At 46.1% G+C, this 25,794-nt stretch overlaps 1 long non-coding RNA gene across 7 annotated transcripts; it reads left to right on the top strand.

Moving 5' to 3' along the window:
• The first annotated feature begins 7,141 nt into the window (after positions 1–7,141).
• Positions 7,142–22,796, top strand: LOC113195761 (uncharacterized). 7 transcript variants are annotated; one of them, XR_013342562.1, is made up of 8 exons: positions 7,142–7,246; positions 8,730–8,778; positions 9,268–9,408; positions 10,650–10,835; positions 10,940–11,140; positions 14,460–14,544; positions 15,148–19,630; positions 22,444–22,796. It is a non-coding gene; the product is annotated as an uncharacterized LOC113195761 (long non-coding RNA). The 7 variants fall into 7 exon arrangements; XR_013342560.1 differs by having other exon boundaries at positions 8,730–9,408; XR_013342561.1 differs by lacking the exon at positions 7,142–7,246 and having other exon boundaries at positions 7,266–8,778.
• Positions 22,797–25,794: the final 2,998 nt, after the last annotated feature.

The raw sequence follows: 25,794 nt of genomic DNA, 5'->3' as shown, positions 1-25,794 counted from the left end.
GGCTCTGTCCTTCTAGCCAACTTGGAAACCAAGAATCCACCAGTTTTCTTCAGAGCATACTGGCAATTGGGAATTTGTATTAACCAAGCATCAGAGCAGGAAACACAGAACAATATTAGAAATGTTTCAAATCATCTGACCTACAAACACAGACAAAGGTCCCAGAGAGAGTCTCCCTTAACACGTCAGTAAGTGAAAGCTGTTGTTTCTCAGGAGTTAGTCCAGTTACATCCTCTGGGCCATCGCCCTCCCACGTAAATGCTTATGTGTGAAACATCTGGAAACTGATCTTAGCCCCGTTACCTCCCCAACTGATTTTTCACATGTCACAGGGACTCCCTCAGGATCATATTTCCTCATATGGAAAGGCGATTCTCGCAGAAAGAAAATCATTCTCACGAACACCGTTTTGTGAAGAAAAACCAAGCCTTTGGAAACATCAATTCATAACTGACCTGTGTCTTAATCACCCTTTGCTCTCCCTCTCTCCCCACACCGTTCCCGTGAACTATTTCACTGTCCTATCTCCAAACCACACACAAGAAGGTCCTCATGATCTTCTTCAGAGCCATCAAAGGCACCGGGGCCTAGAGAAGTCCCCTATTTGGGGGGAGGGGAGCAGCCGAGTCAATCACTATGACTTCCCATCCTTCATTATCTTATTCCTTTTCCTTTTTTCCACTGTCCCTTGTCCCAGAGGGATAAAGATCTCATATCAAATGTCTGCTGCAAGCACCATGGTTCTGGATTTACTTCATCTTCACACCCAGCTTCTGAAGAGAAGGAAAGGACCACTGGACAAGAATGAACCCACTAAGTTTACTGGTCTGAGCTCAGTTCGGCAGGTGATGTCCCTCAGCAACCTCTTTGCCCACGACTCTGGTGAATCTTACTTGTCAGTTCGGCTAGGCTACGGTGCCCAGTTGCTCAAACATTCATCTAGGTGTTGTTGTGAAGGTATTTGTGGGGGTGATGAACTTGCACAGTCACTAGACTTTAATTAAAGTCCACTGCCCCCATCACGTGAGTGGCCTTCAGCCAATGAGCTGAAGGCCGCAAGAGCAGAGACTGAGGCTTCCCAAGGCAGAAGCAACTCAGCCTGAAGACCACAGACGCCCTGCCCGAGTTCTCAGCTTGCTAGCCTGCCTGCAGATTTCAGCCTCAAGACTGCAACTGTCATGTGAAAGTCCAGTGGTGTCATCTGCCCTCTGGATTTCAGACTTGCCAGTACTCAAGATCCCGGGGAGCCGACTCCTTAAAACCCATCTATCCATGTGCAGATGGATATAGATACGCACAGATGCAGAGGCACACGGACGTCCTATTGGTTTGGTTTTTCCGGAGAACCTTGATTCATGTACTCACAACATACCACATCTTCCTGAAGTCCAACCCAAGAAACATTTACCGAGCTGCCATACTATCAAGTGCCAGGTGGATGACAAGATGTTTGACAGAAAACAGCCTCTGTTGACTTAGCGTCTTCCACGTGCCAGGAAACGTGGGCTGAGAGTTCCACATCCATTATCTCGTTTGGTCTCATTTTATAAATGGGGAATCAGAGGCCTATGGGGGAGAAAGATGTCGGTGGCAGGGCCCACATTGGAATCTGGAGTGTGAGAGAGAGCTGGGGAGTAGTCTGGAGAATGGGGAGATGGGTTTGAACAGAGCAGATGGGACCAATTCATGGAGGACTTCCAAGCCACGCAGGAGCAATAAAAAGTCACACCCTCTGTGCACTGTCCTGGGGCATCCACCAAAGCAGAAGCAGCCCCAAACTACTGAGGATAGAGCTGGAGCTGAACTGGATGGATCCACACAATAGAAGGCGAGGTGTGTTTATGGCTCCCAGATGGGGAAACCACCATGCAATGGCCAGCATTCTGGTGAGGCCCAGAAGAATGGGGCGGAGAAAGAAAGGCTCCTGGGCTGGCCAGAGAATGCTAATGTGACACTTACATTCTTTTCTCTAGGGTTCCCAGCATGGCCTGGGCCCCGCCTTCCTCCAGTGTGTCCCACAGAGGCACTGGCGGTTCTAATCATCGGAAACTATATTGCTCCCTCAAATAAAATCCACAACAGTCACTGTATCAGGCAGTCAGCTTTAGACAATGAGTGAAGAGGAATGAGACCTAAGCAGAGAGGTAATTTGCCAACTCACAAAACAGAGTGAAGAGGAAGGGTGGGCCCAGGCCAGGTATAATCTGTGACCCACCAGTGCCACCCAGGATCATCTGTTGGAGCTCTCCTTTTCGGCCATATCAGTTCTAGGACTGACATCGATACATGCCAATGTCCAAGGACAGGAAGGCACTTTCTACTCTCTGTATCTCTGCTGTAGCAAGCGAACAGACCAGAAGCCCCCACAGACATTCCCTCTGGGTTAGTTCCCCATTCCTCAGTCAGTGGGGAGCCGGTGGAATGGATGACCATGGCAGTCTTGGATGAGAGATTTTGGAGGGGAGTGGTGCCTTGGAGGACTTTCACCTCTTATCCACCCTTGGGGAATCAGCTTAGAAAGAACTTCCTCCAGGAGGCCTTCTCTGGCCTCTTCCCCAAGCCCTAGATGAGCTCGCACAGCACCCTGAATTTCCCCTCTCCCAGCCCCAGCCCCATTCAGTTAGCATCAGATGGTTCTGCCTGTCTCACTCACTAGCCCAGAAGCCAACAGTGGCCAGCGACTTGGCAGAATTTGCCCATCACAGAGCCCCGACTCCGGTGGACGTTCACGAACAGCCTGCAAATGAAGTAAGAAGAATTTGGGGTCCTCCACAAAATGTCTCACTCTGTAAGTAAAACCCTGTACAATCCGTACTGTCCCATGTTGCAAGGAAGCAAATTCCTGCACCACAAAGTTGGGTAATAGCCCTAAGGTCATACATCTAAGACAGGGGCAAAATTCCATGCCATGTCTGTCTGTCTCCAGGTGCGTGTTTCTCTTAGGGGCAGGGCACTGCCTCTGTGGATTATCAACCCGCATGGAAGCCCGAGTTACAAAGTAATCCTGCGGGGGAGAGGCCAGCCAGGAAAGTCCTGGAGGCTGGCCCACGTGTCCAGAGCTGGTCCAGGGATCAGGCAACTGTCACAGCCAATGTTTACCTTCCCTTACTGGTACCAGGCTCTGTTCTCGGTGCTTGGAATGCTGTCCTCAACAAACCCTGCTCAAACCTCGTGCCTTCATCAGCTTGCATTCTAGCCCAGGTGAGCAGAAGGTAAATAGCGGAACAAGTAAATGCATACAGTGTGGGGGTGATGAGCACTGGGAAGAGAGCTGTGCTGATTTTGACGACTGAGACAAGGACACACGATACTTTTTCCAACTCTGCCTAATGTGATGACATATCCTTATAAAATGAGTCCATTTCAGTTCGGAAGAACTGAGTTCACATACTACTATCAACTACATAATACTACGATGGTTTTCCAGAAATGGCAAGACTCTACCAAAAATGGCTGAGATCCGTGCAAGGTCACTGTCTGCTGAAAAGTGTATGCCCACCTTATACAACGCCAGGGAAAAAGGAGTCTGAGTTCCAGACAATGCAGTGCCACGCTGCTGTTCTGTATCTTTGTCACCTGCACGGATTAGCTGTATTCTCCTCTATCAGGAAGAGAGGGATAGTCTTGTCAGCGGCTCTGCTGCAAAAGAACATGGACATTAGCCAACACTCAGTGATGCCCGCTTTCCAGCATGAAAGAAGAAAATGAAGACCAATGAAACGTGGTCCCGGCATGGCATTTGGGATCTTCCTGTAGGTGGGCCCAGAAGACACAGACAGGGAACCACAGTGGGAGTTCAAAGGGGTGGGGGCAGGGAAAGGGTGAAGAGGAGGAGAGGCTGAAGCAGCAGGAGGAAGACAAGGGAAAAGTCTCCTCTTGCAAAGTGAAGAGCTCACCTGGTCACCCGGGTCACTGATCACTAGGTTCACATCGTCAATGCTGCTGATGCCATCCCGAGTGAGATCTATGCCTCTCACCTACAAGACAACAAAACCTGAATGGTGAGGTGTATTCACCTAACACTTCTTTACTGATGGCACACTCTGTTCAGAGGTCCCCTCAGTGAGGTACCCAAAGTAGCCATACCCCGAGAACAGAGCTCAGCCCCAGTAAGGAACATTCTAAGGTATAATATAAAGCAGAAGGAAAAAAAAAACCCTAGGCTAGCTACATTGTTACTAGAAACCTAAGAAGAGAGTAGAGATAGAAGACACAATGCTTCTCACCCCATCTCCTCCGAATAAGCAGAAATTCAAGCACAGGACCTGCCACGCCGGCTCATTCACTATATATATATATTTGTATATATATATATTTATATATATATTTGTATATATATATTTGTATATATATATATATTTTTTCCTCCCACCCGAGTAACAGCTGGTCTGACAGTTCCTATTCCCAACGAAGGGGAATACATGGCTACTGTGCTCATAGTATATGGCTCTGGACTCTCTACTGTGTGGGGATAAAAGACACAAATACTCTCTGCATGGACGGAAAATGAAGTTGATATACTTTCTGCATCCACTCCTGCACACTCTATCCTCCTTGCAGGATAAGAGTCCTCAGCAGGCTCCCAGTCTTTGGGGGCAGGGAGCCAAACTGAAGATGAGGAAGAGGACCTGAGCTGGGGGAGCTGAAAACTCAGAGAAGGCCCCGAGGCCCAGGTGGTCAGGAAGGGCTTCTCCATGGGCGTGGTGCCCTAGGGAAAACGCAGGTTACCTATCCCTTACCTGACATACTCAGGGACAGAAGTATTTCAGAGTGTTTCGGGTTTTGCAAAATTTTCATATACCTAATGAGATTCTCTGGGAGGGGGACCCACTGAATTCATTTACGAGTCATACACACCTTGTACATACATACCCTAAAGATAGTTTCATATGATATCTTTAATTAAGGCGCCTGTGTGTATGTGTGGATACCCACTGGGGAGTGAACCCAGGGCTTCAGGCATGCTAAGTACATACACCCTCTATCACTGAGCTACCCCACCCCCAGCCACTCTCAGAAATTTTGGGTTTTGGGAACAGTTCGGATTGTGGAGTGTCAGATGACGGAGGCTCAATCTGTATTATCGCCCTTACTTGCAGATGAGGTACGTGAGGATCAGAAATGTTCAGCCACTCACTCAAGGTCACGGAGCTAGGTTGTGATGCTGGCCATTTCTCCGCTAGGTCTGTTAAAATACAAATATCTCTGTACCTTTCATCACACCAATCTCTCCTCTCACTACTGTCCCCTGTTTCAGTTTCCATCCGCCATCTTATACTTACCTGTGGCTCTCCTTACCTTTAAATTCTCATAATCTGATAAATATCAAATACAGATGGGGTGTTAGCATGGGATCATTACTCTAAGAACATAAATTTTCCTTGCAACGCACCAGAATCGAACATTTATCTTTAGTTTATCTGCCACCCACACGCCGGGTCAACAAAATGGATCTGGGGCTTAGTTTTAACTCAGCTAGTCACACAATCCCAAGTCTGATTTCCAATGTAATGGACATCTGACTGCAAAGAGCATGACCAGCGCCTCCCTACGAAAATCATTCCCAGAGCATTTTCTCAAATGCCAGTGATGGTCCAGGCTAAGAGACACTTTGACAGGGAGCTGTTGGGATTCTGCTCCTGAAAACAGAGAACTGCTTCCTCTCTGGCCTTTCTCCCTGTTGCTGGTACCCCAAGAGGCTCAGCCAAGCAAGGCCACTCACTGGCCCTTCTTGGACAAAACTAACAGCACCCTGACACACGCAGGTCAACACACAAATGCAACACACCCCATAGGACCGTGTGAATCTAGGGAAACCGCAAGGGAAGTGCCAGTGGAAATCTGTCAGCCTATCATGACACCAAATTTCTGATCCCACCCAGGTCAACTGCCCAGGATCGGCTGCACTGCAGCCAACGGGACGACCAAAGATGCCCTCCCTCTCTGAACATCACACACTGCAGCTCGAATAGTGATTTGATGGAAAAGGTCCAAACACTTGCATGCGAATGCAGGAATCACAGAGCCTACTAAGAGCCTGCCTGCTTCTAAGTCACATCCTGAGCCCTCTGGCTCTCACGCATCCTGGGAAGACTTTCTCTGACGTTTCCATTTGGGAAATGTCGCCTTCCTTGAAATCACTTCAGAGATTTTTGTCTCCTATGGTGGGGTGGGAGATGAGGCGGAGTGGGAGGCGATACCGAGGAAACAGGTTATTTCTGAACCTGTTGAACACGGATTCGAGCCCGATCGCACCCAGCTGCTTAAGGATGCCCACAGGAAGTTTCAGTCCTATCTCTCGGCTTCAAAACGCCGGGCCCCAGCTAGAGAAAGAGAAATACGCCACACTCAGACTGTCCACCCGCCATTCTGATAAGGACGAGATGGGGCGTCTGAGAAAAACAACGGTCCCCTCGGAAAGCGCCCTTCACGGCTGGCCAAAGGAGGACTCCGGTCCCAGGACCCACAGGCGCACCTGGCCTGGTCCAGGAGGTTCTCTCCGAGTCTCTCCCCCACCCCCTTCTCTTCTCCTTCTCTCACCCAGCCGGTGCCAGGGAGACTCTGTCTCTCCCCCTCGGCCTCCCTCTCTCTCCGTCTCTCGGGGTCTCTGGCTCCCTCTGCGTCTGTCTCTCTCCCAGCCCCCTCGCCTCCCAGTCTCTCTCAGTCTCTCCCTGTCTCTCTGTGGCTCCCACGCTCTCCATCTCTCCGAGCCTCTCTCCCACCCGCTTCTCTCTATCTCTGTCGCTCGGGCTCCTTAGGTCTCGGTGTCACTCGGGCTGTCTCACGCGCGGTCTTTCTCCGGAGCGGGTCCGGGCGTCTGCTCGCCGGCGCGCCGCCAGCTCTCCTCAGCCCTGGTAACGCACCGCGGCGCTTGGAAGGAAAGGGTTAAGATCACCGAGAGGAGCCGCCCTCCGGAGGCTAGAGAGGCCGCGCCAGGGAAGGCGGGGTCTGTGGGCCTGGCGTGCGTCAGAGGGCAGGGACGCCTGGGAGGAGGAGAACGGGGACCTGGGTTCGCTGTGGCAGCTGCAGTGCGAGTCGGGAAGGGGACGGCCCCGGGTTGCTCCGCGGAGCGGCCGGGCAGGGGGTCGCGGCCCGCGCGTTCCCTCTCGGCCCCGCGGAGCGGCGGCGTCGAGGCCGCCCGCCGTCCGGGCAGCGCACCGCCGCGGGCCCTCGCGACCTCGAGAGCGCGGGTCCGGGACGCGGCGATGCTCGCCGAGGCCGTGGGAAGAGATTCCGGGCAGCGGAGGTGACGTCACAGGCGGGGCTCGTGGGAACCGGCGAGGGGGTCACGGGAGGCCACCTGCTCGGGGACGGGCTGGCTCGTTCTGGTCTGGAGCGCGCGAGACCGGATACCCGCTCTGTGATTTGGGTTTTTTTCACTAGCTGCTTTTGCAAGGGCGGAAGGAGCCCACCGAGAAGGAACGCGCGTGCGCACGCACACACGCAGAGACATGGAACCCATTGGGGCTGCTGCAGTAGGCAGAGGGCCCTGGATGTGGATACTAGTGTCGCGGCGGGGTGGCTCTTGCCTTTGCTTTTTCGCGAGGAATAGACAGGCTATACTGGGGGAGATTTACGGGGACGGAGGTTATTGATATGATCAGAGGTGCTCTCTGTAAACTGGATGGGGAGTGATTATCGCTGCCCAGCTAGTCGAGGAGAAGAAACTAAGGGCATCATCCTTGAGACAGACAGTGGACCAGGAGTCAGGAGGGCCTGTCATATCCGAGTTGTGTGGGACTGGTGGCCGGGTGGACAGAGTGCAGGCCTCATATCTTTAGTCGCATGGGGAAGGGTGGTCCTTTGTGGTCAGCGTTTCCCAGAGCAGGAAATCATGCTGGAATTTCTTCGCCATGACTTGCATCAGGAGTCAGGAGATGTTCAACATTGTCGACAAGGTCAAACTAAGCAGGGCATCTTTCATGCCTTTCCAAGCAGATCCATATGTATGGAAAGAGATGATCATTTTGCCCTGGAAGTTACTGACCCATGAACAGCATTTTATATTTTCCAGATGGTCGCATACTCATGGTATAGGTGAAGGCAGAAATCAGTAATTGTCCCAGATGGTGATCATCATCCTCATTTTATAGATGAGGTGACTTTTTGCGTTCCAGTGCTGGATATGGAACCCAGGGACTTGCGCCACCTAGGAATGCCCTCTGCCACTGAACTTTGTCCCCAGCCCCAAATGAGGGCTGGAGCTCAGGTGGCAGAGGTTTTGCCCAGCAGGTTGGCGACCCTAGGTTGGATCCCCAGCACCAAACAAAAATGTTTATAAAGTGAGGTAACGGCCACAGAGAGGTTTCATAACCAGCCCAGAGTTACACAGGGAATAACTGGGCTATCACTGATGCAAATCCAAGTGTCTGTGGCTTCATTACCCCATTCCAGATCCAGATATCTGAATCAGTCCTCCCTCCTAAACTGTAGACCTCTTGAGCCAACTAACCACCCACCAGTCACATTTTTGCACTCAGTGAACTCTGGGGCAGTGGACGTGACCTCCAAGAGAAAAGAGTGGTAGGGAAAGTGGATCCCAAAGCCCGTGCCCTACTGGCTGGAGAGAGAGAGGGCCTATTATCAGGAGCTTGAAGGATGAGAGGAGGAGAGGTTAAGTCTTCCATAGGAGACAGACAATTATGCTCCACGCAGGAGGTGGTCAGCTCGGATTATATTCAATTTACTTACTTTTCCTCCACCCCCCCTCCTTCCTGCCAATCTTTCAGCATTTGCAAAACATGCTCTGTGGTGAGCACACCTGAAGCCTGTATGTGGGTAAGTAGAGAGATTCCCATTTTTGCATGGTGAGTACCTGACCATAACCACCACCATGCTTCTGGATAAAAAGAGAACATTCCCCTACACTAAACAGATGAAACTAATTAAGTCATATTTTCTAATTCTTATTTATTATTCTCCAATCACAGAAATGGCATGCTAGGCACTGAGAGGTTAGGTCAGCTCCCCAGAGTCACTGTTGTGGTTGACTCCCACAACAGTTAATGATCAGCATGTCCCAAACTGAAACTGTCCACACCCACCCTCTGCACACCTTTTTCTCCAAGATACCACCTTTTGGTTTTGGTGTTTTGTTTTGTTTTGTTTTACATTTTATTTAGAGACAGGGCATCACTGAGTTGCTTAAGGCCTGGTTGAGTTGCTGAGGCTGGCTTTTAACTCATGATCCTCCTGCCTCAGCCTCCCCAGCCGCTGGGATTACAGGTGTTTGCCATCACGCCTAGCTGCACTTTCTGTTCTGCCTAGGGAGTAGATGGCTGGAAAAGCTTACTGACTTGGCACATGATGAAGATTCCTTATAGATTTCCCAGATGGACTGACTAATTGGAATAGGTCTGAGAGCTGGGCTTCCGGGGCAAGTTTTACTGAGAAATACGATACACAATGGTAAGTGTGGAAGGCCACAGTTTAATTTGATAGACCTCAGTAATCACTTCACTGTGTATGTAGTGCAAAACATCATGTCGTATGCCTTAATTATATAAGATAAAAATAAGCTTAAAGAATAGTGACACCTACGTAAATAGTAATAAAGGCATATGTGTAAAAGATTTCAAGGAAGAGAAGAGCATACATATTCACAAAGATCTTCCCTTCATTCATATGGACCCAATGTTGCATTTGACTTTGGAATTTGCAGTTGCAGCTATAGTTTTTGTACCATGATGGGTTGCAGGTTGGGAGTCTCCCTTGCAGTGGAGAGTTAAGTAGCAGAAACAAGGAATGAATCTGTCACTTTATAGCCTCCTTGACCAAGGAAATTAAGTAAACAAGATTTGATCTGCCCTTGATAACGAATGTTTTGGTGTAATGATGGTCCACGGCAGGTTCCGTCTTAGATACAGTCTGAGCTTTCTGCAGTGACAAAGCATTCTGAGACAGAGGAATGAGTCTGACATAACTTTCCTATGTCTGTATATGTGAATACACCACAGTGAATCTCAACATGGTGTCCATCCACAAGACTGTGATTTTAATTAGAATAAGATATATACCATGCTTGTTTAAATATCTCAAAATGGAGTCTGCTGTCTTGTATAACTAAAAAGAAAGTGTACTAGCCGAGCTGTCCTCCCTTTGCCAGGGTGTGGGTCAGCAGAGAGGCCAAGGTCATTAGTCTTGACTCGGGGACCCTCCAAGGGACTCTGCAGTGCTTGCATGCAACTCGTCATTTATCTTTTACTAAGGATGCCATCCGCTTCCCACATGAGATTCTGTGTCAGTTTTACACCATCCACTAGAGAAGTCAGGTCCACAGCTGGTTCTGTCTGCAACATAGTAAACTGTGCGCATGAATTTTGTTCACCGAAGCCCAGTGTAATTCCTTTTAACTCAGCACACCTAAGCGTGAAATGAAGTATGTGCTGTGGACATGGGAACAATAAATAAGAAAAGGTGGAAATGGCACCAGTCCCACCACCACCATTCCCAACCTCATCCTGCCTGGAGTGTAAGCTAGAATCCCAGGGGCCCTAGCATCTGGTTCTGCATAGCAAAGGGAGACGAACAGTAAGAAGTTGGATTGCTGATGCAGAAGAGCCTGGGTCTGGGATTCACATCCCAGTTCTGTCCAATTTTATAGCCAAGCCTCTTTCCAGGTACAGCAAAACCGTCTGTTTGGGTTTCAGAGCTGCCTGCCGAGATGCAGATACCGTGCTGTGATTGGATGGTCCTTGTTGTTCCAACACCACATGCATCTGAGAAACATGGGCCCCCATCAGGTGAAGCCACCCTGAGGGTTCTAGGACACTTGGTGCCTGCCTTCCCAGGAGCTGCTGTGACCAGAGAGCCCTGGAGTCTCCTTGGTGGGAAAGGTGGGCTTCAGCTTACAGTGGCACAGGGCTTTCTCTTCCAGCAGGAAATCTTCAGTTGCACCCTCAAATTATGTCTCACTCTGTTTAATCTCATTCCCTGACAGATAATAGGAATTCAGAGGCAAACAGTGCCAGAAGAAATGTTTGTAATGGCTTCAACACAGCCCTGGAGTCGACCAGATACCGAAGCATAGTGATGTGGGGCCCACCAGACTGAGGATGGAAGTCTAGCTCTGTTCTTCAGCTCTCCCCATTCTATGATGTGGATAATCAGAGCACCTATCTGCTACGCCGACCCCTCCCTGGTGAGTGTGGCCCGAGCAAACCCTCCCAGACACCCTGTAGGTGAGTGTGAGTTGCCCTTCTGTATGTTCGTGGGATGCTGTGGCTTAAACTCTGGCATAGTTCTTCTCCCACCGCACCAGAGTGCGGGGGGAGGTCCTCAGCCTGCAAAGGTACTGCCTAAGTCATCCCTGCATGCTCCTTCCCATCTCCTTGCCCAGCAAGTGGTTAGAACTTGCTTATTTAGTGATTGAAGAACTTTGAGCAAAGTTACTTGGACAGAAACGGATAGCTGTTATAGTTACAGTTATTTCTGCAGCAGAAACGACAATGAACAAAGGGTTCCCCTGTGCTTGGATTGTCTTCTGCCAGGGTGGAAAGGAAGATCGTGGTTTCATCCCATGTCTAATTCTGGAACTCTGAGGAAAGAGGTTCCAAATATTGTGAGTATATGTTGGGCAGTCTCTTGGTCCATCAGGCTCCAGTCTAGCCTCCCAGTAGTATTGCTCTGGTCCGTCACCAGAGTTTCTCAAGTGTCCGGTGCACATAGTAGACCCCTGTTCAGCAGGAGCACTACTGAGTGAATTTGGGCCTGGTATTTGAGTATGTGGTACTGTGGCCAGAGCAGAGATGTCCCTTGAGACAAGGCTGTGGACAGTATGAAGATGCCAGTGAGGTCCCCATGGGCTCTCTCAGCCTTACCTGGTTGTGGTCCTAGCTTTTTGCCCAAACCCTCCTGTTTGCTGATTTCTCTTGCCCCACCTCTCTCCTTTCCCCACACCTTGCTTTGCCTGGGCATCTGTGACCCTCTGTTGTCCTTTACTGTCCGGCTGATAGAGCTGAAGCTTCTTCGTCCCACAGCAGCCTGGCTCTCTGACCCTCACACTTTCAGCCTTCTGCTCAGCTCTTCCTCACTCCAGGCTGCTCTGGTGTCCTTGCAGTGTGTCTGCACTGTTTCGGCAAGCTCTGCCTCAGACACACTTCCCAGCTGTTCTCTCTGTGTGGAAAACCCTGACCCCCAGGTGTCTGCTTGACTGAATCTTCTTCCTCTTCTCATCTGTGTCAAAATGTCTCCTTCTCCATGGGGACTCTAGTTACTCTGTTTGATACTCGCACCTGCAGCTTACTTGTCCATTTCAATATTTCTGATTCAATAGCATTTCTTCCTCTCCCTACCCTGTCTCTGAAAAATCATTTGTTAACTTATTAAAGGTCATGCTCTGTGTTTGGAGACTTTCCAAAAAAAAAAAAAAAAAAACAGTCCAGGCCTTCTCGTCTTTCGTAAATCAGAAACAGAGCTGATTTCATGCTCATCCTGCCCAGAAGGCAGTTCCTTTTCTCAGGGTTTGCCTGTTAATAGAAACCTAAAGGACCAGTAGGTAACCTGAGAGGGTTCAGGTGCCACCTTGGAGGCACTATCTTTTGTCCTTCCAGAGTGGTTTTGAAGGGTCGGTTTGGTCCCTTTGCCATAACCCTGATCCGAGTCAACCCAGCTGACCTTTAACAGCACTGAAAGGTACCAAAGAAGCCACTAGGGTAGCTAGAGATTGACGAGTCTTACCTTAATATCACAAGATTTTTAGTACTTACTGATGGGAGCAGATTTTGCTATCTTGTAGCAAATTTTACCTCTCCTTCACTTTAGCTATCGTGAAAAGAAATACCATTCTTCTGTGATTTTCAGTTAGTTCCTTCAGTTGTTAATTTTTTAGATGACACTGAGTGGGCATTTCCACTATGGTGCAATATGTTCTTTGCAAATAGCTCTTTAAATTCTTCAGCTAAAATCATCTTTTAAATCATAACCTTAGAAACCAGGTAGTAGCTTTCTCACCTCTTCAGTTTCCCTAAGGCATCGGTATCATGCTGTCACATATGCATATGTGTGTGTACCATGTATATCTTTATCTCATGTCCTGCAGCTGGCCTTCATGGCATGCCAGCTAAGAAAAATGCTGTCACCCATGGTGATGGGTGTTTTCAGGCTTGGGTAGTAGGTGAGTTTCTGTTGACAGTCTTAGTAAAACACAAAACTCCTCATTTGTTTTCTTCAGCGTTCCTCCCAGTTATACCTTTATACTTTGATTAGAATATGACGACTTGGAGATTTTGAACAGCAAGCTTCTGGGTGGGAATCAGGCCCTTTAAGTCATGTGTTAGCTGTGCAGAGAGAGAGAGAGAGAGAAGGATTATGGGACAACAGCAGGGAAGGAGGGTAAGAGAAATGTGAAGTTCACTGGGAGCACTAGAAGACAGCAAGCCTTCCAAAGGTGTTACCAGTGTCTCGTGACAGCCTAGGCCATGACCATGGTGAAGGCAGACACTGGCAGGAGCACCATAGCTACGGCTCCCATTCACCTCGACATCTCTTCAGTCCATTCTGCACTATAACCTGTGCTGCACTTACAGTGACGGAGCATAGGCTGCATTATGAAACAGGTCTAGAGTAGGTTCTTTAGGCCTTCAACACTTACGAAGAGTATGTTATTGTTCTCCTGGACGTGCCCATTCAGGGCCACAGTCCCATTCTCTTTGCTGCGGCTGATGTAGATGTCCCTATCATTGGAGACAAATGTGAAGCAGGAACTCTACCTCTGAGTCACATCCCCAGGTCCCTGGGCAGGGATTTCTGTTAATTCTGTTCCCAGATGAACCCTAGCTCTGCAAGCTGCCCTGGCTCAGAGAAGACCATCCACAGGGTTTGTCGCTGGAAGGGTCGTGTGTCCTTTCCCACTGGACTGAGACCCTGTTGGGTCCTAGTTTCCCCCATCTGGTAGTGGCCTCAGTGTGCTCAGGCCATGTCGCTGTGTGGCAGCAGCTGCGTCAGTCTGAGGCACAATTATTGCCGAACAGTTCTGTCATCTGAGTCTCAAGGCTGCCCGGTTTCGTTTCAAACCCCACACACTGACTTTCCAGAAATTTTAATTTAGTCAGCATTTTGGCCCTAGTTTGGAGCCTCAAGTCATTCCTTGAAGTGGTAAGTTGAAAACAAACCGCGTCACCTTAGGAAACACTCGGGAGAGCAGTGTGATTAATGTGGTTGGGTGACTATGAGATGCTTTGAACTCTGTGTGTGAGCTTGTTTCCCTCGTCCCTTTTTCTCATTTTCAACCTTTTTTTTTGTGTTTCAAGAGTAAGCAGAAGATTTCTACCTCCCCCAGTGCTCAGATGACTTGCCCCCAAAGGATCTCACTGTTAAATAATAGTGAGACGATTCCCATGCCTGTTACAGAGGGGAGGCTCAACACACATCCATGAAGTTCCCATTGGCCTTATGGAATTGGAGAATAAGAGAAGCTAGAGACGTCATGGGGTGTGACTCCCTTTCCCCTGACCCTGCAGGTGAGAAGGCTTCCCCAGACTTCACCCCTCCAGAGACTGGCAGCTGGGCTCCACAGCGAATAGTGCTCTGAGGCCAAGGTGCAAGGTGAGTCCCACAAAGCTCACTTATCATTAAGAAGGAAGTTTCCCCAGCATGTGATAGACAAGGTGCTCTTGTCTATGATCCTGAAGGCACTGTCCTCGATACTCTGCAGGTTTGGGAACACATGCGGTAGAAGCAAGGGGTTGCTTGTCCTTCAACAGAGGGTGTTTTGGAAAATGGCTAAAGCTTCCTACTCTGGTTCAATTGGCTTGAAACACTAATCCTGGCAGTTGAAGAGAACATCCCATTCTCCACTTGGCTTGTTATCTCATTGTGCGCAAGGTGGAGATGGCTTGGGTCGTTATCAGGAACCTGTCATGTCACCACGTTCCAAGTTACCAGAGAAGGAACCAAGAGTTCTGTCTCTGAACCTCTCTCTCATGTAGCAGTGTATAACGTGTGGTTAGTGAGAAGTTAATACCATGAAACCAGGGGTATCTTGGAGATGGAGGTGATCTTATGCGATAGTTCACTATCATCGGCCCAACCCATGTTTCTGGTAAATGATCTGCGCACTTTCATCCTGCATTTCCTGCTGGTCAGTAGGGCCCATCCTCTTTCCCTGGCCAGAGATGGCCTTTCATGGCATCCCTTTCTTTTCCCCAGCCCCAACTTCTGATTTCAGATGTGTCCAATGGGAGGAAGGGTCCGAAGGGGTCTGGATACAGTGCCGTCAGTGCTTCTCAGGTAAAAGTCCCATAGAGGTTCAAAGGTGCTCCCAAGAGCTAGTGTCTTCTCTTACCCAGCAGTGTCCTGGGATCCAGGCCCTTAATTGTGTGGGTGATGAGCTGCAGCAGTGCCTCTGCCTTGGTTACTTTCTGGGTGTCGTGAGGCCTAGAAGGAAGCAGACCATAATATCCCAGGACAAGATGGGTATGTCCCGTTCGTACTTGGGTGGGGGGCCCATTTTCCCTTGTCACTGAGATTTCCTCAGCTGTGGCTGAGGGAGGTGCCTTGTCTTTCTAAAGAGCAGCAGGATTCTCAGCCCAGGGCAGGGTCTGAAGGAAGCTGACTAAACTGAACATTTAGATAAGGAATGTGGGCTTTGGGGAGCTGAAGTGAACGAAGTCTCAGGATAACCTCTCACTGTTTCTGGACAGTTGTGAAAATGAAACATCAGGAGGAGGTCAAAACCCTCCTGTCTGAACTTGGGAATGTGACAATGTCTCTCTTCCCAGAGTGGAACCTACTCATAGCTCAGGTGTTTGAGACCCTGGAATACTGAACAAAAGGCAGACCATGCTTGTCTCTGTGACACAGATCTTCCCTCAGCTCAGAACCATCACGCCTTGGACATGAACTTCCAGCTACTTCAGGGACCTCACCCTATAAGTCACCAAACCCCAAGTATCCCAGTGCCGCGCAGAACCCAGAACGCAATCCAGGAAAGCACAACTCACAGACCTCAAATCTTTGGACACGCAGTACCTCACACTTGACTGAACCTAGATTGCTCAGCTCCATGAATGAGGCCAGGGACTTAGAAGAGCCCTGAGATGTCAAGTTCTGAAGTGTAGACTCAACTGCATGCCAACAACTTCATAACTCACGACTTAAAAACCCAAATAGCTCCCAGACCTCCCACCCTGGACATACAAATCCACAAAAGCTTGGATCCCTACCCTGGTATGCAGGCACATGCACATCTGAGAGGACTGGTACTGAAAACACAGAGACCTCATGCATGAGGGTATGTGTAACCGACATCTCAGAGAAGTCAGAGCCTGGTGCACAAAGCCCAAAGTTCGCAAACCAGGAAATGGTCAACCCCTCAAAATTGCAGCAACCTCAGTCCCTGGGATACAGACTTATGATTGGGTCACAGAGGTCACATTCAGTATCCAGAATCAAAAAAGATCAGACACCCTTGTTTTGGATAACATCTGTAATCTCATGAGCATAGGGTGAGGAATGTCGGGTTGCATCACATTTTGTACATCGCTACTCTGCAGAGCTCAAACCCTAATTCTGGACATGCAGAACAAAAACTGCAGAGAATGTATATGGTAGACACAGCACCTAAAACAGATCACATACCTCACACACCAGCACACACATTCATAAAGAACCCTGAGATCCTTCACTCCGGACACAAGCCCCTCAGGGCTCAACAGACCTCACATCCTAGGTGGACATCCTGAAACTAGTCAGACAACTGACAACCTGTAATGGGCCAGGGACCTCTCATTTTGGACACAGACCTTGAAACAACTCAGTTATGTGATGGATGGCCTTAGTGACACCCACAATGTCACTCCTTCCAGGATCCATGCTAGATAGGGCCACAGCCATGTTTCTCCCATTCTCCTGAGTGAGACACGGGGGTGGGATGAAAGAGAAAGGAGGGCCAGGCATGGTGGTGCATGCCTGTAATCTTAGGAGGTAGAGACAGGAGGCTTGTGAGTCCATAGCCAGTTTCAGTAATTTAGCAAGGCACTAAGCAACTCGGTTCAATCCTGTCTGTAAATAAAATACAAAACTTGGGCTGGGGCTCTGGGTTAGTGGTTGATTGCCCCTGAATTCTATCCCTACTACTGAGAGAGAGAGAGAGATGGAAATAGGGAAGAATGAGAATGAACCCCTACATCTGGACCCTGGTCCAAGCACCTGAGTATCCTTTTCCAGGGGAAGAAGACCCAGGTTCTGCCCCCAGAGGCTGCTTCTGGGGAATGATTCACATATACCCGGGCCTGATGCACCCTGTAGTCCTGTGCCTATCATAGTGAGAATATGTTCTAGGTAAGAAGTCTTGTGCCATCCTGGAGATGAACCCTCACTGCCCTCAGGCCTGAGATGCCCTTATGCCACAGAGTCATTGTTTGGGTAAGGAGAGGCTGAGTGTGCCCCTGTCAACCACGATGGTCTTCTGGTGGTTACAGCAGATCTGATGCTTCTGGGAACCCGCCTCCAGCTCAACAATGGACCTCCTGCCCAGCATCCTGTTCACCCTGAATGGTGTCTTTCTGACTCTTGAGCATGTGGATCCAGGAGCCCCCTGATTTCCTCTGCCCCCCTCATCCCTGAACAGATGGCCCTCTGCAGATCCTTTGAGCATGAATGACCCAAGATGAAAGGGGCACATGGTGAAAGTGTTTGCCGCAGAGTGCCAGGGCTCTATGGCACCGACCATACACCGATATGGAGGGGTGCTACTGTCCCTCTGACCCCACCCCCTCATCAGCCCCTCACTCCCAGTCCTTTCTGTTTTCCTCTGAGTATGCTTGTCCCCTTCCAATTCATAAATCAGGTATAAAGGGAATGGGGTGTGAGGGTCTCTGTACTTACACATAGCTTGGTGTAATTTGACATAGTACAGATATCTTTCCACACATACACCAGGAGAGCAACCCTGGGGTAGGGCTGTTTGTTCATGGGCAGTCACAGCTGGGAGGCTGTGCTGTTTTGGGTGTGAGGCTGATGTGGCCTTCCTGGTGGGCCTCATCTTCTTGGGAGACACACACACTGGCTCATCTCTGATCCCCTGGTGGATCTCCACTCCCTGAGGACTCAGTCTCATACCTACAGCGTTTCTGGAGATGTTTGAACAAAGTCAGGGCTTAATTGATGCCTGGTGATAAATTCGTTCCCTTAAGAATCCACCTAAGCCCTAATTACCAAGATGCTCTCAACATCTCTGCTGCCTAATGCCTAAAAACACATCATTTAAGCATTTACTTCTTTTTATGGATCAGGTTGCTGTCTCCCTGGAGGAATCGGGACTGGTTCTGGAGGAACCCAATCCTCTTTGAACTGCATTCACAGATTTCTGACTGTGAATGGTTTTCTTGGTGTGTCTGTAAACTGATAGTGGGCTTTCAGATCAATATAATGGGATCCATTAGGCATTTTTTAACGAGCCAGTGATCTTACTGACCTGGTAATGCCTTCTGCCTTTTGGACTGGTGAGTTGACTGAGGTTCCAGGGTAGGATCCTGAACTCTCCACATCCACCTCCATCTCCACTATTTGAAGCCCCACCTTTGGGGCTGTAAACTTCCAAACTAGGACAACACCCCTGACACCCAGACCGTGCATGCTCTCTAACCTGGAAGGTCCTGAATGGGCAATCACATCTAAACCAAACAGACTTTAGTGTCATCCTTAATTTCTGCCCTGCTGCTCCACCCCAGAACCATTCACTTAACTCTTCGCCTTTTTTCTTGGATGCACTAGGGTTGGATCTGCAGAGCCAAGTAGCTGGGGCCATAAATGGAATGACAGTGACCTGAGAGTCTTCAGAGGCCTCACCCTGACTGGATGTGTTAAGGTTCCTGCTTGGTGGGAAGCCCATTGCACATGGCGCAGAATGGTTTATTTTAAAATACAAGGCTCCCTTCCCCAGTGGTCTGTCCCAAAGTGTACTGCTTCATCTGGGCCTTTAGTGGTACATTTCAGTGAAGGGAAGTTTCACCCACCCTTTTCATCCAGCCTATTCCTTCTCAGTGTCCCCAGTATTTGCTGATTCTCCCAGAAGGGGCAGTTTCAAGCCATTTCTTTCTTTTTAAAATTGTTTTTATTAGTGCATTATCGTTATACATAATAGTGGGGTTCCTTTGACGTAGTCATATGTGCGTCGAATATAATTTGCTCCATTTCAGTCCCTGGTGCTAATATTAGGCTGTTTCTAATGAGTCTTTTCAACTCTATTCCCTACCCCATCCCTGACAGCACATCCAATGGGTGTTGCCTTTGTGACCTTGACACTGCTCAGTGGACGATTCCATTCCCATCTCACTTCTCCTAATATTGTCTAATGCACGAGTTGCCTATTCCTGTTCTTGTAGAGTGCCTAGTGTAGAGTCCAGCCTCCTAGCTGGAGCCCCTGCCCCGGGAGTGGTACTTAGGATGTCAGAATGGGACATTCCTTCCCCTCATCACTGATGGAACTGTGAATCAACAAGACAACTGCAGGTCTCTGTGTCTGTATCGATCATTACATTCTACCACCTCCCCCTCAGTAGAGGGAGACTGTTGTTCACTATTTTCTTTGCTTTCTCCCCAGCACCTAGAACAGTGTCAGGCACCGAATAGGCCCTCCATTGATGTTGGTAAGGAAACATCCTTTGACCTGGCAATTCCATGGCCAACGGTATGTCCTAGGAATGCATAGTTTGTCCTGATCACAGTGCCTTTCTCCATGGCATCGTATTAATGGAGAGTAGCAAGAAGGAGGTGCTCATAACCTACCCATTGTGTGTGTTTTCATGCACGTGCAAATGTGTGTGTGTTTGTTAACGTGTATATGTGCACACTTGGGAGCACGTGTGTATGCATGCATGTATGTACACAGATCTCACATGCATGGACTAGAAGACTTACTATTAGTGTCAGTTATACTCCCCAAGGAGATCTTATGACTCGTTGCAATCCCTATCAAAATTCTAATTACTTATCTCCCTAAATTACAAGACGGTGCTATAATTCTAATGAAATTAAAGTCTCCTGCAAAGAGGATATAGAGAAAAAGGAACACTTTTACACTGTTGGTGGGGTTGTAAATTAGTGCAACTACTATGGAAATCACAGTGGCGGGCCCTGAAAAGACTAGGCATGGAAATCCCGTATGACCCAAGTATATCACTCCTTGGTATTTTTCCTGAATTAAAATCATACTATAGTGGTATGTGCATACCCATGTTTATAGCAGCACAACTCACAATAACCAAACTATTGAACTAGCCTAGTTGTCCAGTGGTTGAATGGGTAAAGAAAATGTGGTATGTGTACTCAATGGAGTTAATTATTAAGCCATAAAGAAAAGTGAAAGTATGTCATTTGCAGGAAAATGGATGGAACTAGAGACATGTTAAGCAAAGTAAGTCAAACTCCAACCATAAAAGGAGCTATGTTTTCTCTTATATGCGGAAGCTAGAGAGGAAAAAGGAAAAGAAAGGTGGAAATGAAAGTTTGGTCTGTACAGGAAAGGGACCAAGGCGTGGGAAGTGGGGATGGAGGGAGGGAGTGATATTGGCCAAATTATATTGTTGTGCGCATGTACAAGTATGTACCATCAAATACCACCATTATGTACAATTCTAAAGCCCTAATAAAAATGTAGGGGAAAAAGGCTTCCACAATAGCCAAAAGAATCTTGAAACACAACAAAGTTGCAAGATTCACCCTCCCTGATTTGAAAACCTACTATAGATTTACTGCAATCAAGACAGAGTGGTACTGACATAATTTTAGATAGTGGTGAAAAATGGAGATTTCTGAAAGCCGTATTTCTGAGGTCAACTTATTGTTGTCAAGGATGAAAAGCCTGTTACCTAGTAAAAAAGTCTTTTCAGTGGATTGTCCTGGCATAACCTGGATGTCCATACACAAAGGAATGAATTTAGACCTGTATGTCACGCTGTCTACAATTAAAATGAATTACAGACCTAAATGTAAGACTTTAAAATTATCGGAAGGAAACAGAGACATAAGTCTTCAAAAACCTTGGTTTGGGCAACAATTTACTAGATGTGACATGGATGCACAAACAACCAAGGCAAAATAGATAATGTGCCTCACCAAAGTTTGAACTTTTATACTTCAAAGAATACCATCAAGAAAGTGAAACGTCAACCCAAAGTATAAGAAAAAAGTTTTGCAAATCATATGTGATAAAGTCCTATCTATAAAACACACACACTCACCTCTCAACTCAATAGAAAAGAAAACCCAATTAGAAGATGGGCAAAGAATCTAAATACAGTTTGTCCAGAGAAGATATCCAAATGCTGATAAGCACATGAAAAGGAACTCCATATCATTAGCTTCAGGGAAATGTATCTATGAATCATGTTGAGATAGCACTTCACACCTGCTAGGATGTTTTCCAAAAAACACGTTGGTTAAGTATGTGAAGAAAGTGAAACCCTCATAAGATGCTGGTTGAAATGTAAAATGATGCAGTCACTTTGGAAACAGTTCCACAGAATTAAATACAGAGCATCATGTGGCCCGTTATTCCACTTCTTGGTACATATCCCCCCAAAATGAAAACATGTCCACACAAAAACTTGTGTATGCATGTGAATTGGGAAGACAACCTCAGGTCTCTCTATATCTGTCAGTACTAAATTAAACCATCTCCCCCTCAGTAGAATTGTATATTGTTGGCTCTATTTCTTTCTCTTTCCCTATCACCTAGAATAGTGTGAGGCACAAAGTAGGCCCTCCATTGATGTTAGTTAGGAAAGAGTCCTTTGACCTGGCAATTCTATGTCCAAAAATGTGTATTAGAGAAGCAATTGAAAATCTGTACAATGGTATGAAGAGGACATTACTTGTGGGGATAATAAGCTTAAATAGTTAATGATTGTAGTCAAGGTAAGTGAGAGATGAAATGTTCATATTGTGTGATGTAACATCCTCTGTACTTGAACCAGATAAAAGAACTGGTTTATCCTGGCCATAATGCTTTTTTTCATGTCATGCTGTTAATGGGGATTGGTCATTAGGAGATACACACACACACACACACACATACACACACACACACACGATGCTTACAAATGCAGAAAGCAAGGCCAACAAAATACCTAAAGTGATTGCAGCAGTCTCCTCTGATGATTATACTGATAGAGGCAAGATACGGACTGCTTATTTCATTTTTTGATATAGTAGATTGTATTTGCCAAAAATCATCAAAATATACAAGTTTACATGTAGTTTTCCTTTTTTAACATTTAATGTTATAAAGCTATAACTCAAGTACTGTAATATTCAAAAGGTTGTGAGCCATCACAGTAACCATTTCTAGAATGCTATATTCTGAATGATTGTCTGCACCTAAATTCATATTGAAGTTTATTCTTAAATGAGGCAGTATTGGGTGTGGTGGGTCCCTTAAGAGTTATTTAGGTGATGGGGCTGTGTTCTCATGGATAGACTATTTTTTTTTTTTTATTTTAGGAATGGATTTGCTATAGAAGAAGTTGTGTGTTTTCATCTCTGCTACCTCACCAGAAATCAAGAAGATGCTGGCACGATGCTACTAGACCCCTGAGCCATGAACCAAAGTAAAACTTTATTGTTTGTTTACATTACAGTCTTAGATATTTTGCAGTAAAGAATGGATTAAAACATAGGACCCACCCCATACTGTTAACATCTCTTCCCCCTTCTCTATTCCCTTGTCATTCATGTAATTATCATCTTCTTTTATTTACGGATTTGTGTATTCTATACATTTTATGTAAATAGAATCGTATACTGGTTCCTTTTGTTTCTGGCTTCTTTCAGATAGTATAATGATTTTCAGTTTTCATCCGTCTTGAAGTATATATCAGTACTGTTATGGCTGAAAAATATTTCATTATGTGGATATACTACCACATTTGGTTTATATATTCATTAGTTGATGGACATTTGGGGCTGCTGATAGTCTTTGGCTATTATGAATAATGCTGCTTTGTACATGTATGTACAAGTTTCTGTAAACACATATTTTCATTTCTCTTTGGTATGTACCCAGGAGTGAAATCACTTGATCATGTTTAACTTTTTGAGGAAAAGCCAAACTGTTTTCTGTAACAGCTGTACCATTTTGCATTCCCACCAGTTTCTCCACATCTTTCTCAACATGTATTACATGTCGTTTTTTAAAAATGGCTTTTAATATATTGGAGCATGTATTGCCTAATCCAAAGTCACAATAATTTATTCCTGTGCTCTCTTACAGGAGTTTTATAGTTTTAGCTCTTACCCTGGGATTTTGATTCATTTTTGCTAATTTTTGTCTACAGTATGATGTCAGAGTTGAAATTCATTCTTTTGTATATGGATAGCCAATTGTCCCAGCAACATTTCCTGATAATACTCTTTTCCCACTCAATTATCTTGGCATCCTTGTCAAAAATTAAGTCACTGTGTATGTGGGTTTATCTCTGGATTCTTTTTAAAAAAAATATTTATTTTTTAGTTATAGGTGGACACAATATCTTTATTTTACTTTATGTGGTGCCGAGGATCAAACCCAGGGCCTCACACATGCTAGGCGAGTGCTCTACCTGTGAACCACAACCCCAGCCCTGGCTAAAACTGCTTCTTTTAAAGTTATACTACATACAATTTCCTTTTGAAGGATCAACCTCTTTTACCTTTTATTGACCTGCTTGGGACTTTATATGAGGTTTTATAAACTCAAATAATTCTAGATAAGTATTTAATATTTTTTAAATAATATTGCTATAATTAGGAGATCTTTGATCAGAAGGAAATTTGGATCCACACAAAAAACTGAATAGTGATAGAAAGAGCAAAATTGTGAAAAAAATATAATTTTTTCTTTTTTGCACTGGGGGTTAAACCCAGGACTGCTTAACCACTGAGCCACATCCCCAGCCCATATATATTTTTTTTTTTTTTTTTTTTTGGAGACAGGGTCTCACTAAGTTGCTTAGGGCCTCATTAAGTTTCTGAGGCTGGCTTTGAACTTGTGACTCTTCTGCCTCAGCCTCCGCAATCACTGGGATCACAGGTGTGTACCACTGCAGCCAGCCAATTTTTTTCTCTTAGAGAATCTCTTTAAAAGAAAATTGTCAAAAAACTAACAGTGTACTGTGGGGTTTTGACATGTAGAAATATAGTGCAAGATAATAGCACAAAGGAAGGGGGAAAGGAAATGAAAGTAGTTGTAAGATTCTTAGAGCATACATGAAGTTGAATTTTACTTGAAGTCATACTGTGATAAAGGAACAATATATATTGTAAGCTATGTAGCAATAGTACACATAATAGTTTTAAAATGTTCAATGATCCAATAAAAATAAAGAGGAAAGTCTGAATAAAAGACATAATAAATAGAAAAATATGGCCAGATGGAAGATTTAAATGTAAAACTCTTTATACACTAAATGTGCACTTCTTCTACTGTCAGTTAAAATATCTAAAATGTTAGTTGGAATAAAAATAGCAAGACTTAACTATATACCATCCAAAAGAATCCTGTTTTAAATATTAATAAGTTTAAATTACTGGAAATTATATTCCCAGAAGATATGAATCAAATGAAAGCCAAAAGGCTAAATTAATATTCAAACATACTTCAGAATGACTATTACAAGGGGTAAAGGTGAATGTTACATAATGATAGGCATATTCATTTAAAGGACATAAAAATGATGAATGGGTATGCATCTTCAAAATGCAAGAGCTAAAGCCAGATGTGATAGCACATGCCTGAAATCCTAGGTATTCAAGAGCTGGAGGTTGGAGGATTGCATGTTCAAGGCCAGCCCAGACAACTCAGTGAAAACCTGTTTCAAAAAAGGGTTGGTTATGTAGCTCAGTGGTTCGATCCCCAGTACCAGAATAAAAAATGCAATAAGTAAAAACTGATAGAATGGGCAAGGAGAAATAGACAAATCCAAGTTATATTTGAAGACCTCAACATTCCTGTCAGCAATCAATAGTAGAAGTGAACCCCCCAAAAAAATCAAGAATGCATAAAAGACTTCACTGACAAACTTGACCTAATTGATATTTATAGACCCACAACAGCAGAATACACAAACTTCAGATGTGCATATTCACCAGTAAAATATTCACCAGTAGACCATGTTCTGGGGCATAAAGTAAATCTCAACAGCTTCAAAAGGATTGAATTCATAGAAGTATTCTCTCTGACCAAAAATAATTAAAATAGAAATTAGAGCAAGAGGGCTGAGGATATTACTCAGTAGAGTGCTTGCCTAGCATGCACAAATCCCTGGGATTAATCCCTAGCACCACCAAAAAAAAAAAAAAATAGAGCAAGATATCTGAAAAATCACAAAATAATTTGATATTAAATGACATTTCTACATAATGGTGAGATCAAAGAAGAAATCACAGAGAATTAGAAAGTAAAAACATAATTTCTGAAGCAAAAGAAGTGCATAGAGGAAAATTTGTATCATTAAATCTTTATATTAAAAAAGAAGAATGGTAGCTGGATAAGATGGCACATAAATATAATCTCAGCTACTTAGTAGGTTGAGGCAGAAAGATCACAAGTTCAGTGCCAGGCTGGGCAACTTGGCAAGACCCTGTCTCAAAAAAGGGTGGGGGGGCCAGGCGCAGATTACACCAGTAATCCCAGCGGCTCAGGAGGCTGAGGCAGGAGGATCTTAACTTCAAAGCCAGGCTCAGCAACAGCAAGGTGCTAAGCAACTCAGTGAGATCCTGTCTCTAAATCAAATACAAAATAGGGCTGGGGATGTGGCTCGGTGGCCAAGTGCCCCTAAATCCAATCCCCCAAAAAAGTAAGGGAGGCTGGGATGT

Source organism: Urocitellus parryii, chromosome X (assembly GCF_045843805.1).
Source record: "Urocitellus parryii isolate mUroPar1 chromosome X, mUroPar1.hap1, whole genome shotgun sequence".
NCBI classification, from domain to species: Eukaryota; Metazoa; Chordata; class Mammalia; order Rodentia; family Sciuridae; genus Urocitellus; species Urocitellus parryii.
The sequence above is the reverse complement of the archived record's forward strand: the minus strand, read 5'-3'. Positions and strand labels throughout refer to the sequence as shown.